This window comes from Elaeis guineensis, chromosome 5, assembly GCF_000442705.2.
Source record: "Elaeis guineensis isolate ETL-2024a chromosome 5, EG11, whole genome shotgun sequence".
In the NCBI taxonomy this organism is placed as follows: Eukaryota; Viridiplantae; Streptophyta; class Magnoliopsida; order Arecales; family Arecaceae; genus Elaeis; species Elaeis guineensis.
This window is the reverse complement of record NC_025997.2, coordinates 67,680,451-67,694,716: the sequence shown is the minus strand read 5'-3', so window position 1 is coordinate 67,694,716 and position 14,266 is coordinate 67,680,451.

The following is a 14,266-nucleotide window of genomic DNA, read 5'->3' as shown; positions in this document are numbered from 1 at the left end:
TCACCTTCATCAAATCTCCTACTGACCTGCAGACCCTGCATCGAATTGTAAATATGATAAGGGCTTCCGGTATCCAATACCCAGGCAGTAGTATCACAAATGGAAAAGTTGCAAGGTGTTATCATATAAGTACCTTGCTTCTTCTTCGGCCTGTTCGGGTCTAGGGAAGCAATGTATAGAGGACAGTTCCTCTTCCAATGCCCCTGCTTCTTACAAAAGAAGCACTCCGCCTGGCTCTGGTCGGGCTTGCGCTTCTTGGTCTGACCCTGTGCAGACGTCCCAGCATGTAGCTGCACCTTCTTATTCTTCTTCTTCTTGTTCTTTTTCTTCCCTTTCTTAAAGGGTCGACGATCAGAAGAAGACCCTCCCACAACATTCACCGACTCCTTATGGAGCTGGTGATCCTTCTCAAAGTTCTGCAGCAACCCGAACAAACTGTGGTAGTTCACTGCAGGCTTTGTCATCTGAAAATGAGTAAGGAAGGAGAGGAAGGACTTGGGCAATGAATTAAGGATCGCATCCTTACCGAGCTGCTCGTGCAAGGGAAAGCCCAATTTAGTTAGGCACTCAATCATTTCGATCTTGTACAGTACATGATCAGTGACTGAGGCACCATCCCTCATTCGAGCATTGAAAATGGCACAACTAGTTTTGTGCCTTTCAATGTCGTCAGGCATGCCAAAGGAGTCGTTCAACATTTGAAGCATCTCCTGTGGCTGGGTGTTCTCGAACCTGCAGTTGAACTCATCATTCATTGCCACCAGCATAATACATCAAACGGTGGTACGGTCCTTGAGCCACTTCTGATAAATGTCTCAGACCGTCCCTCTAATGTTTGGGGCTGGCTCCTCAGGAGTCGGATTCGTTACTACATAAAGGATCTGCTCATGCTCAAGGATGATTTTTAATTTTTGATACCAGCTATCGAAATTAAGTCCCATGAGCTTGTCATTATCTAATAATGACCGGAGGGATAGGGTAGTGGCCATAGCTGCATAAAAGAAGACTAGACCTCTATTAGTACATAAATTATAAATACTAAAGACTTGGACTTTAGTCTAAAATTTTTCTCAGTATTTTTACGAACTGGTAGCCTCAACCTCCAATTCGAGGAATTACTTTAATTCCTTAGTGCGTACTAAAATCCACACAGACTACACACGAGCCCAACTTTGGTTGGTCAACCCATGTGCATCTATGGGTAGGTTCATAACCAGTTGTTTCTCTAAACAACTTCTAGTAATTGATTTTGCCCCAGAACCTAATCAGTAGGCTTTGGCCTCCACTGAAAAGATTTGGTTAGGTCCAACCATTAACATGATTTGATTTGGTGAATCGGACCAATAAATGATCAGGCCCGACTTTGGTCGGCCAACCTGACCACCATCAGAAAGACTCAAACCAAATTATCATATTATGAATGATAATTCCATTAGTCAATAAGCACTAGGCCTTTGGAACTCCAATGATTATTAAACTAATGGACTCATTATCACTCACTTAATGGGAGGCTATGACTTAGTTATCAATATAACTTAATCATTTTTAGAGACCTAATAATTTTTGAAGATTTTATTAAAGGATAGATGAGTAGAAAATATCCAGCCAATTTCAATCCTCCCACTGACTTCACTTAGTCAGATTAAAAATGATTTAATTAAAACTGGCATTAGGAGCACCTAAATCAGTCAAACTAATTTACCTAATGACATGGGTGAGCCCTAATCATCAAGTGATCTAATCAAAACCTAATTCACCAGGTTGGCCAGGGAAGTGAGATCAGTGGGGGGGATAAGCCATTAACTCGTCAGAGATCGAATCACTGCAAGTAGCTTCTGCTTAAAAACCACTGGTCAAAATGCCAAACTTACCTTAGACACCAACCGGTTCATTAGTTTTAATTTGATCAACTTATTAAATAGGGTTCCACCGCATAGCCATGAATTAAGTCCATCTTGGTCTAATTAAAGACATGGACCCTTTCAACTACAACTATTGGAGTTGTGTCTAGAGTATCCTTAACCTAATCTAATTCAACTTTTGATTAGATTTGACCAATTACTCTAATTTAGTCCATTTCTTTAGGCTAACCTTAGGTCTAACCCAATTATGGACCTAACCATCAACCCATTGACCCACAAGTTTATGCAATTGTCTTAGGTCTTAATTCACAATTCTAGACCTACTAGACAACACTTAATTCTTTTAATTAAGTATTTGGGCTGATGGGTCAGGGTTTAACATTTCGAAAATAATTTTCAAATTTGAAAGGTTTTATTTGTTGTTCACCAAATATGTTGACTCATTTCATAAATAGATCAGCATATTTCATAAATAGCAATCCTATTGCTAATTACATAACAGAAAATAACTCAATCAAAATAAATCATGAATATTCCTTTAGATCTAATCTAACACATTCATGATAAATTTTATAATTGAACCTTTACAATTAATTCTTTTCGCTGCTTCATCTGTATGGGATATAATTACAGCGGCACCCCTACCGCCATAGGAGACCCCATCGAATGGGAGGAGAGGGCCTTTAAACCCTACTTTTCTCTTATGACCGAACGGCCATGGCAACCAACCCAATTCGATTACTTGCTACTTGGATTAAGTATATCTAAATATACCAATTTTAAAATTTAAATTTCAAATTTTAAATTTTAAATTTTAAATTTTGAATTTCAAATTTCAAACAAATTTCAAATTTTAAATTTTTGAATTTCAAATTTTGAATTTTAAATTTTGAATTTTAAATTTAAAATTTCACCCAAATTTCAAATTTCAAATTTCAAATTTCAAATTTTGAATTTCAAAATTTTGAATTTTGAATTTTAAATTTTAAAATTCAAATTTCAAATTTTGAATTTCAAACTTTTAAATTTTAAATTTCGAACAACTTTCAAAATTCAAATTTTAAATTTTGAATTTTAAATTTTAAATTTAAACTTTTAGATTACAACTTCATCTACGCATGCAAATTCATATATCATATCTTAGAACCCGCTCTTATACCATTTGTGGGAAACTTCAGTAAAGGGATAAAATAGTAATTTTATAATTTTTTCAAAATTATGATTTTACAGTAGAAAAATATTAATTAATTTAATTAATTAATATAAATTTATTCTACACTAAGATCTAAATATGATATATAGCATGCATTCATTTAAATTTGAAATTCAAATTCGAACAATAAATACTTTACTGTAATGTGTTCAGAACACAATACCTTCGTGCGGGTAGTAGATCGTCGCAATCTGATCACCATCGAAAGAGTCTGATTATCTTGATACAGCCACGCAGTACGTCTGGCCTTTACAGATCATCCACATGAAGCTCTCAGTCTGATCGACTCCTCACGAGTGCTAGCTCGTTGTAGAGCCCTTTTGATGGCAGATGCTGATCGAACTTCTTTGATCGATGTCTGTCGATTCTTCGGATGCTCCAGATTGTTAACAGACATGCTTGAGAGGATTTTGAAGATCTTCCTAAGATTTTATGAGCTCATGACTCTCGTAGCTCACTTTCTCACTTCCCGAACCCCAAGATAAAACTCTAGGAAACTCACCGAAAACCTTGCACCCACTTTTCTTTTATTTCTTTCTTTTTCTCTTGGAAGGATATGGACTTCCTTCTCATGCACAAGACTTCTCATGCCCCAGAATTTTTCTTCAAAAAACTTCTTCTTGCACGCCCCACTCTTCTCCTCCTTTTATAACAACGTCAAACGTCTTATCCAAAAGAAAGGATAAAGATGCGTAATTGCACATTTGAATTCAAATCAAATTTTGAATTCAAATGGACACCAACTCATCTCTTATCCACTAAAGGCATGAGGCATGGATTAAATTGTGCATGGAGTGATTTCATGAGAAATCTTTTCTCATGTAATAAATAGGACATAAAAAAAGGGATAAGGTGCAAAGATTGATTGCCCATTCAAATTCAATTTTATTTTGAATTTGAATGGCCAACCAATCATCCTTATCCATCCATTTGGCATATTAAAGTGGGGCATGGAGAGGGCTTGGCATGAGGAAAAAATTCATGAGAAGTTCCTTCTCATGAATCCAAATGGGTGCAATGGAAGTGAGGTGGCACATGGAGATTGGGTCAAGGTGGTTTAATTATTTAAACCAACCTAATTGAATCAAATAAGTTATGTTCAATTAGACTAATTTAAATCTAATTTAATTAGGCTTAATTAGGCTCAATAAAATTCTAATCAAATCAAGAATTGACTAAGCCCAACCCCTGATCAAATCAGGGACCAAACCATCTCAAAGATTAGGTCAACTCTTAACCTAATCGGGTCAAAGCCAACTGAATCTAATTCAATTGGACTTGATCCAAAAATAATTACTCAATCAAATTGAGTTAATTAGTGATCAAATCACTAATTAAACCTCTCATAATTACTGAGTCCAAATCTGATGGGCAATCAGGCATCAGAATTCATCAATATGTAAACCTGATCGAAAAATCCCAACCAGTGGGACTCTTGACCCCGGTACCCATAATGTGTGAAACTCATGATCAGAGAACCCTGATTCTCGATCACTGAGTCCCAAACATGTAGGATTCTACATCAGCCATCAGATCAGATAAGAACCTCTAATGTGTGTGACCCCGTAGGTTCGAACCTAAGCTGGTAGCACAGGAACCAATTCCTATACAAATCGAAATGACTATCTAGCAATGGTACCCGATGATTGGATAGGTCGAATGGTCGCAATCGCAACACTCAGAACCTACGTGAATATGGTTACTGTATAATTCATCCTTTTGACCTCTGTGTTTAGGACGACTCAGGGTTAAACTGTCAACCCTGATCAGATCATCCGAATCATGCTCAACTCAAACAGTCCTGTGACTCCTCACAAAGACTACCCTGGCCAAGGTTTTGCTAAATTGAAACACGACTGTACACAGCTCCTAAACTGGAGTGGTCAATCTCATCTTGACACATGCACCGACAAGTCAAGTACTTGACTACACCCAGCAGCCTTCCATCATTGAATTAGAAATTCAGATAGTCCAGTGCCTAAGTGCAGTGAGTTGCTTGTAAGTCACCGTGGCGGTCTCAGGTCGGAGGGATATTTATACCCATATTCCATCGGAGTAAATCTTGACAACAGAAATAGCTCCAGAGTCGGTCACGTTCAGTGTAGATGTACCCTTATATCTCACCTGTATGCCATACCAGTGCCTCCATACTCATTGGTTAAGAGGACAACCAACCTATATGGCACACAACGACCTATGCTTGATAAACGTTGTCATCCTTGGTAACAACGTATCATTTGGTCGCGAATAGATTTAAGAACTAAACGACAAATCCTCCTTTATCGAGTCTAAATAGTCCTAAGGACTTCACCACAACATAGGAGTTCATTAGAAGATGAAATATTTTGTGATGAAAAATACCAAAATAATTTTTATTAATTCATAATTCATGTACAAATACAAAAATGAGCACAACCGTCAACAGACTGATGATTGGCTTTGGGACACTATTCTCAATAGTTAAGGTTAATCAGTATGACTGATTTAGGTACTCTGGACTGACTTGTCACTAGCCCTTTTCATGACTTGATGAAGTCAGTGGGAGGATTTACAACTTGTCGGTTGGACCAGCTAGTCACTATTCCTTTTCATAACTTAGTTAAGTCTGTGGGAGGATTTATGACTTGCAGGTCGACTAGTGTCTACTAAAAGATTTAATCAAATCTTCTAAATTATTAAATCCATAAAATGAGCTAGTTATGGGGATAACTAAATCATAGCCTCCTATTAAGGTGAATGGTAATAGGTCTACTGCTTTAAATTGACATTGCAGGCACCATCCATCTGGTGTTTCTCTAAATGATGGAATCATTATTTGTCATATGATAACTCAGTCGACTCTCTCTGATGGTGGTCAAGTTGGCCAAGCCTTCTTTGAGCCTGATCATTCATTAGTTAGAATCATTGAGTAGGTTCATGTTAATGGTTGGATCTAATTGAGACTTTCAGTGGAGGCCCTTAGCCTACTAAAATAAAATCTAGAATGAAATTAATTATTAAAAGTTATTTAAAAAAATAATTGATTAAGAATCTATCCATAGATACATATGTTGGGAAATGTGTCCCAAAAGTCAATTGTCAAGCTGTTGACGGTTGAGCAACCAAGTATTGTAATTGATTTGTTAATAAATAAAATATATTTTTGGTATTTTCATTATAAGTCTTCATCTTCTACTGAACTCCGTTGTTATGATGAAGTCTTTAGGTCTATTTAAGTTTGATAAAGAGAGGATTTATCGATTAGTCCTTAAAACTGTTCACGATCAAATGATAAACTGTTAATAAGGACGACAGCTTCTATCGAGCATAGGTCGCTGTAGGCCATATGGGTTGGTTGTCCTCTTAACCAAGAAGTGTGAAGACATTGGTATGGCATACAGGTGAGATGTAAAGGTACATCATTATTGAACGTGACCAACTCCAAAGCATTCTACTGCCGAGAATGTCTCTGATGGGATATAGGTATAAGTGCCCCTTAGACCAGAGATCGCCTCAGTGACTTGCAAGCAACTCACTGTGCTTTGGTACTGGACTAACTAAATTTTTAATTCAGGGATGGAAGGCTTCTGGGCACAGTCAAGTACTTGCAAAGTCAGAGTGTGATCGAGATGGGATTGACCACTCCAAGAGTTGGAGAAGAATGAGTCGCTGTATTTCAATTTAGCAAAACCTTGGCCAGGGTAATCTATCAGATGGATTTGATATTTTAAAATATAATATGGACAACCTGATCAGAGTTGACAGTTGAACTCTGAAGTATCCTACGATCATTTTGGTCAAGGGGATGAATTATATGGAAACTATATCCGCATGGGTTCTAAGGATGTTGTTCTACACATTTGACCTATCTGGTCGTCAAGTACCATTGCTAGATGGTCACTTCGATTGGTATAAAAATTTATTTCTGTGCTACCGACTTAGGTTCGGACCTATGAGGTCACACACATTAGAGTTCATAATCCGATCAGATGGTTGATCAACGATTAAGAATCGTTCTAGGGTTAAATGATCAATACGATTGACATTTAACCCAGTGCAAGTGTTGCAGGAGGATCGATTAGCAATTTGATTGCTAATTGGCTTAATTTGATTAAGCCAATGGGTTGAGATTAAGTATAATTAAATATAATTTAATTAGATTTGGTTTGGGCTTGATTGGATCAAGTTCAATTAGTTTATTGGATAAGCCAATTGCAAGAAAAAACTAGTCCTAGTTCAATTAGGATTGGGTCAACTTAATTTCTAATTTGATTAGAAAATTAAATCAAATTTAAATCTAATTTAATCTGATTAAATTAGATTTTTAATTGTATTAAGATCTATTTTAATTGGATTGATCTAATTTTAGTTTGATTTGATTTGAGAAATCAAATTAAAACAAGTCATAAGATAGAATCCTAGTAAGACTAGGATTCCACCTTGCGCCACATAACCCCCCCACGCCCTCTCTCTTATTCCATGCCAATCTCCTATTATTTTGTGTGACAAAAGTCTTCTTTCAGGTCTCTCCCACATCCACAAAAGGTTTTCTCTCTTTTTTCTTACATAGAAGGTGGTTTGGATCAAATCAAAGAGGAATAAGTTTGGATTTCGAATTCTATGAGATAGAGTTTTAAAAATTCAAAACTCTTTCAATTTTGCACCGAATTTATTCAAATTTTTTTTTAAAATTTTTGTAACTTTTAGGGTACACATTGTGCACCATTTGATGGTGGTCCATACATGAAAATAAGGAGGAGGTACTCAAGAGTTGGGTGCCCCTTATCTTGCCATATTTGGATAAGCCTTGACTAGGTATTTGACCTAGACAAGGACTCTATCATATCTCTCTCTATAAAATGAGTTTTTTCATAAAATTTTTGGAGAACATAGAATTTGAGATACCTTTGGGCCATCCAAAAATTAGAGAGAAAGACCTTTGGGTCGTGGCGATATAATAGACACAAGATAGGGTGTTTAGAGAGAGAAACAAGAAGAAGAAGAGGGTCTTCTTCTAGGGTTGTTTGTTTTCATCTCTTTCCTTCCTCCATCTTGAGTTTTCTGAGAGTATCTTAGATCTAAAACTCCTCCTCCTACTTCTCATCTTTGGAAGAGCTCAAATCAAGAAGAAGGAGGCACCTGATCAACCATCAAAGAAGGATCAACGTAGTACTAGCATACTGTGCTGATTTTCTGAAGCAGGACTTCTGGTCGAGATTCGTGGGCTCTTGTGGATGACTCCTAGAGGCTGGATGCATGTGCAGCTTGTAAAATCATCCTCAAGCCCAGATCAGTGAGGTTAGAATGTCTAACTTGCAAGGTAATAGATCTGATCTATTGTTTAATACATACATTAGATGTAGTATAGAAACATGTTGATATGATCAACATGTAGTTCATGCACTATATATTTTAATTTTTGATTTAATACTATGAATAATCATGTAATAGGACTTTAGATCTAGGGATTCTTTGATTTTAGAAAATAAATTTTGATTTATTTTAGTCTTTCCCTGCATGATCTTAAAAAAGTTTCAAGATCTAACCCTGAAACCCTAGATCTGGTTTCTTCAATTGGTATCAGAGCCAGGTTCTTCATTACATGATTATTTATACATGCTTAGATTATTTTTTAGATTAGATCTAATTTATAATCTGATTATTAAATTTAAAATTAAAATTTTAGATCAATCACGAACTGCAAGGTTATCCTGCTGTAAGGTTTACCCCTTACAGTGCAAAGGTTGTCCTAGTTCGTGTAGATCTGTCTTTAATCATAAATTTGTTAGATATGATCTAGATTAAATTTATGATTTATTAGATTTAAAAAGTATTTAAATCTGAAATAAAATCTCTTTGTTAATAATTTTTGTGCAAAAAAATTATTTAAAGTTAAAATTATTTCAATTACATGAACCTGTTTAGATTAGATCTAAAGTAGTTTCATGTTTATTTCACTTGCATCCTGATTATGAATCAAACATGCAATATGGTTGGTAGAATCATATTATAAAATTATTTTAAAAATTATTTTATAAATATAAAAATTATTTTTTGAAAAGCCGAACCCAACCCTCAGCCCAAAATTTAATTAAGAATTAAGAAGTTATTTTGATTAGGTTCTAGGATTGTGAATTGAAGAACCTAAGACACAAACCATAACATATTGGGTTAATGGGTTAGTAGGAATTAGGTCCATTAATTGGGTTAGACCTATGGTTAGATTAAAGATGGACTTAATTAGAGAATTGACTAAATCTAATCAATTGTTGTCTTAGATTAGGTCAAGGATTTTCTAGATCAATTACAATAGTTGTAGTTGGTCAAGTCCATCTCTTTAACGAGAACCAAATGGACTTGATTCTTAGCTAAGCGGTCTAGCACGAACTGTTAGGTTGATCTAATCAAAACTAATTAAACCAGTTGGTGTCTAAGGTAAACCAGACCGATGGTTTTTAATTGGGAGCCCACTTACCTGGCCATTTCTGATGGTGTCTAAGGTAAGCTTTGGCCGACCCTCCCACTGATCGAACTTACCTAGCCTCTTGATGAAATTATATTTTGATCGGATCACTTGACTATTCGTACTGACCCATGTCAGCTAGGTAAATCAGTGTGACTGATTTAGGTGCTCCTAGACTAGCCCTTTTAATGGTCTCCCTTAAGCTAACTTGGTGAAGCCAGTGGGAGGATCATGATACGCTGGTTCATCTGACCTCATCCTCTAAATCATTTAAATCCTCTAAAATTATTAGATTTTTAAAATGATAAAGTTATGGAGATAACTGAGTCATAGCCTCCCATTAAGGTGTTTGATAATGAGTCCACTAACTCAATAATCATTGCAGACCTAAAGGCCTGGTGATTGTTGACTAATGAAATTATCACTCATCATATGATGACTTGGAAGGGTCTCTCTAATGGTGGTTAGGTGAGCCAACCAAAGTTGGGCTTAATCATTTATTGGTTAGATGCACCAAGTATGGTCATGTTAATGGTTGGACCTAACCAGATCCTTACAGTGGAGGCCAAAGCCTACTGATTAGGTTTCTGAAGAAAAATTAAAATTACTAGAAATTATTTAGAGAAACAATTGGTTATGAACCTACCCTTAGATGTACATGGGTTGGCCAACCAAAGTTGGGCTTGTGTGCAGTCTAAGTGGATTCTAGTACCCACCAAGGAATTAGGGTAATTCCTCGAATTGAAGGTAGAGGCTACCAATTTGAATAAAATAGTGGGAGAAACCTTTTGATTAAAGTCCAAATCTTTAAGTTTAATAAATCAATTACTAATTAGATTATGGTTTTCTTTTGAGCAGATATGGCCACTTCCCTATCACTCCGATCATTGTTGGACAATGATAAGTTGGTGGGACCCAACTTCGGTAGCTGGTACCGAAAGTTGAAGATTGTCCTAGAGCATGAATGAATCCTATATGTGATAATGGATCCTGCACCTGAGGAGCCAGCTGCCAATGCACGTGGAACAGTCAGAGATACTTACCAGAAGTGGCTCAGTGATCGGACCACGGTGCACTGTATCATGCTGGTTGCCATGAGCGACGAGTTTAGTCGTAGATTCGAGATGGCTCAGTCAAAAGACATGCTTCAAGTGTTGGAGGATGCCTTTGGCACACCCGATGACGTGGAGAGGCATAAGACTAGTTATGCCATCTTCAACGCCAAAATGCAGGATGGTGCCTCTGTCACTGATCATGTATTGTATATGATCGAGCTGATGGAACGATTGAGCAAGCTCGACTTTTCCTTGCATGAGCAGCTTGGAAAGATGCAATTCTGAACCCATTGCCCAAGTCTTATCTCCCATTCCTCACTCATTATAAAATGATAAAGCCTGAAGTAAACTACCATGGGTTACTGGGGTTGCTTCAGAACTTTGAGAAGGATCACCAACTCCACAAGGAGTCGGTGAACTTAGTGGGAGGTGCATCTTCTGGTTCTCGACCCTTTAAGAAAGGGAAGAAGAACAAGAAGAAGAAAGTGAAGAAGGTGCAAGTTCAGGCTGGGATATCTATGCAAGGCCAGACCAAAAAGATCAAACCCGATAAGAGTCAAGCTGAATGCTTCTTTTGCAAGAAGCGGGGGCACTGGAAGAGAAACTGTCCCCAGTACATTGCCTTCCTGGACCCGAACAGGCAGAGAAAGCAGCAAGTTGTTGCTGGGCAAGGTATTTATATGATAACTCCTTGTAATTTTTCTATTTGTGATATAAATGACTAAGTATTGAATACCGGTAGCCCTTACCATATTTGTAATTCGTTGCAGAGGTTGCAGGTCTGTAGGAGATTCGAGCAAGGCGAGAGGTTCCTGAACGTTGGAGATGGAAGATCAGTTCTAGTTCTAGCATTAGAAATCTTGAAACTTGTTTTTGAATCCCATATCGTTGTTCTTAATGATTATCATTTCTGTCCCAGTTTCTTTTTAAATGTCATTTCTATAGGCCTTCTGGCAAAAAATGATTATGAAATTTCAATAAAGAAACAAATTTATAATGTCATTGAGAATGGTGTTACTATTTTTTGTGGATAGTTGAACAATGGTATGTATATGTTATCACAACCTATTAATGTAGTCTATTCAACTGGCAAGCACCCTAGATTAAATAGTGTGTCAGATATCTACTTATGGCACTGTAAGCTAGGTCATATAAACAAGAACAGAATAAACAGGTTGACTTAAGAGGAAATCCTCGAAGTCAGTGATTGTGAATCACTTCCAACCTATGAGTCTTGTCTTCTTGGTAAAATGACCAAGTCACCTTTTACTGGAAAAGGTAAGAGAGCTACTGAGCTCTTGAGCCTAGTACATACTGATGTATACGGGCCCATGAGCACAAGTGCTAGAGGTGGATACTTCTATTTCATAACTTTCACGAATGACCTATCCAGATATGGATATGTCTATCTGATGAAACATAAGTCAGATTTATTTGAAATGTTCAAATAATTTCGAAGTGAAGTAGAAAAACAAACTGGAAAGAGTATTAAAACTCTTCGATCTGACTGAGGAGGAGAATATCTTTCTAGTGAGTTTCTCACATATCTAGGAGAGAATGAGATTCTCTCCCAATGGACTCCTCTAGGAACACCACAGCATAATGGTGTGTCTGAAAGGAGGAATCAGACTCTGTTAGACATGGTTCGATCCATGATGGATTTTGCTAGCTTGCCGATATCCTTCTAGGGATATGCACTCAAATCGACCTGTTATCTGTGAAATAGGGTTCCAAGTAAGTCTGTAATTAAGACTCCATATGAGATATAGACAGGACGTAAGCTAGTACTTTCACACCTTAGGGTCTGGGGGTGCTCGGCCTATATCAAACGATTAGTCACAGACAAACTTAGATCTAGGTCTGACAAATGCACATTAATTGGGTACCCCAAAGAGATGAAAGGATATTTTTTCTATCATGCTGATGAACAAAAGGTGTTCATCAGCCTTAAGGCAATCTTTTTAGAACAAAAGGTGTTCATCAGCCAGATAGATACTATAGTTTCTTGGTCTGGGACGGTGATCCCATCGAACTCGATGAGAACGATGAGGATCCGATCACCTATATGGATGCAATGCAGAGACCTGATTCTGAGAAATGGCTTGAAGCCATGAAATCCGAAATGGATTCCATGAAGGTCAACGATGTATGGACATTGGTTGACCCACTTGAAGGGGTTAAACCCATTGGGTGTAAATGGGTCTTCAAAAGGAAGAGGGGCGTAGATGGAAAGGTGGAGACCTATAAAGCCCATCTGGTTGCCAAGGGATATCGTCAACGTTATGGTATTGACTATGACGAGACATTTTTTCCTGTGGTAATGCTTAAATCCATTCGGATAATGCTTGCAATAGCTACCCATCTGGATTATGAGATCTGGCAGATGGATGTGAAGACAGCTTTCCTGAATGGAGAGCTAACCGAAGAGGTGTATATGATACAACCTGAGGGGTTTACATCCACAGATGAGTCCAAGGTGTGCAAGCTTCAGAGATCCATTTATGGATTGAAGCAAGCTTCTCAGAGTTGGAACATGTGTTTTGATAAGGTGATCAAAACGTATGGCTTCATTAAGAATGGAGAAGAGCCTTGCATCTATAAATGGGCAAATGGTCCAGTTGTGGTATTCCTTGTCTTGTACGTGGATGACATTCTCTTAATCGGGAATGACATCTCTGCACTACAGGGAATAAAAGTTTGGCTGTTATCGCAGTTCTCCATGAAGGACTTGGGTGAAGCATCCTACATCCTAGGGATGAAGATCTATAGGGATAGATCTAAAAGGATGCTTGGGTTATCCCAGTCCACGTACATAGACACTGTGCTGAAGAGGTTCAGCATGGAGAATTCCAAGAAGGGCTATCTATCGATAAGCCATAAAATTTCTCTCTCTAAGAAGGATTGTCCGATAAGTCCTGAAGAGAGAGAGCATATGAGTAGAGTCCCATATGCTTCGATCGTGGGATCTATCATGTACGCCATGACATGTACAAGACCAGATGTGGCATACTTACTAGAAGTAGTAAGTAGATAACAATCTGATCCTGGAGAAAACTACTAGAAAGTGGTTAAAGCCATCCTTAAGTATTTGAGAAATACTAAGGACTAATGGTTGGTTTATGACTAGTCAGATCTGAAACTTATGGGGTTCACAGACTCCAGCTTTCAATCTGACTATGATGACAGTAGAAGTATGTCGGGTTATATCTTTATTATGAATGGTGGAGCTATCTGCTGGAAGAGTTTCAAGCAACATACTGTGGCAGACTCTATTTGTGAAGTGGAGTATATCACAGCATCGGATGCCGCAAAGGAAGCTGTGTGGCTGAGAAAATTCATCAATGAGCTTGGAGTAGCACCCTCCCTCGATGGTCCGGTCCTGCTCTATTGTGACAGCACCGGTGCCATAGCTCAGGTGAAGGAACCCAAAGCACACCAGCAGACGAAGCACATCTTGCGCCGCTTCCACCTGGTCTGGGAGATCGTGGATCGAGGTGACATCGACCTTCAGAAGATCGATGAAAAGAAGAACCTGGCTGACCCCTTCACTAAAACCCTGACGATAAAGGAGTTCGACAACCATAAGTCGAAGATGGGTATTAGATACTATGCCGAGTGGCTTTAGGACAAGTGGGAGTTGTTGAGAAATGTATCCCAAAAGCCAATCGTCAAGCTATTGACGGTTGAGCAACCA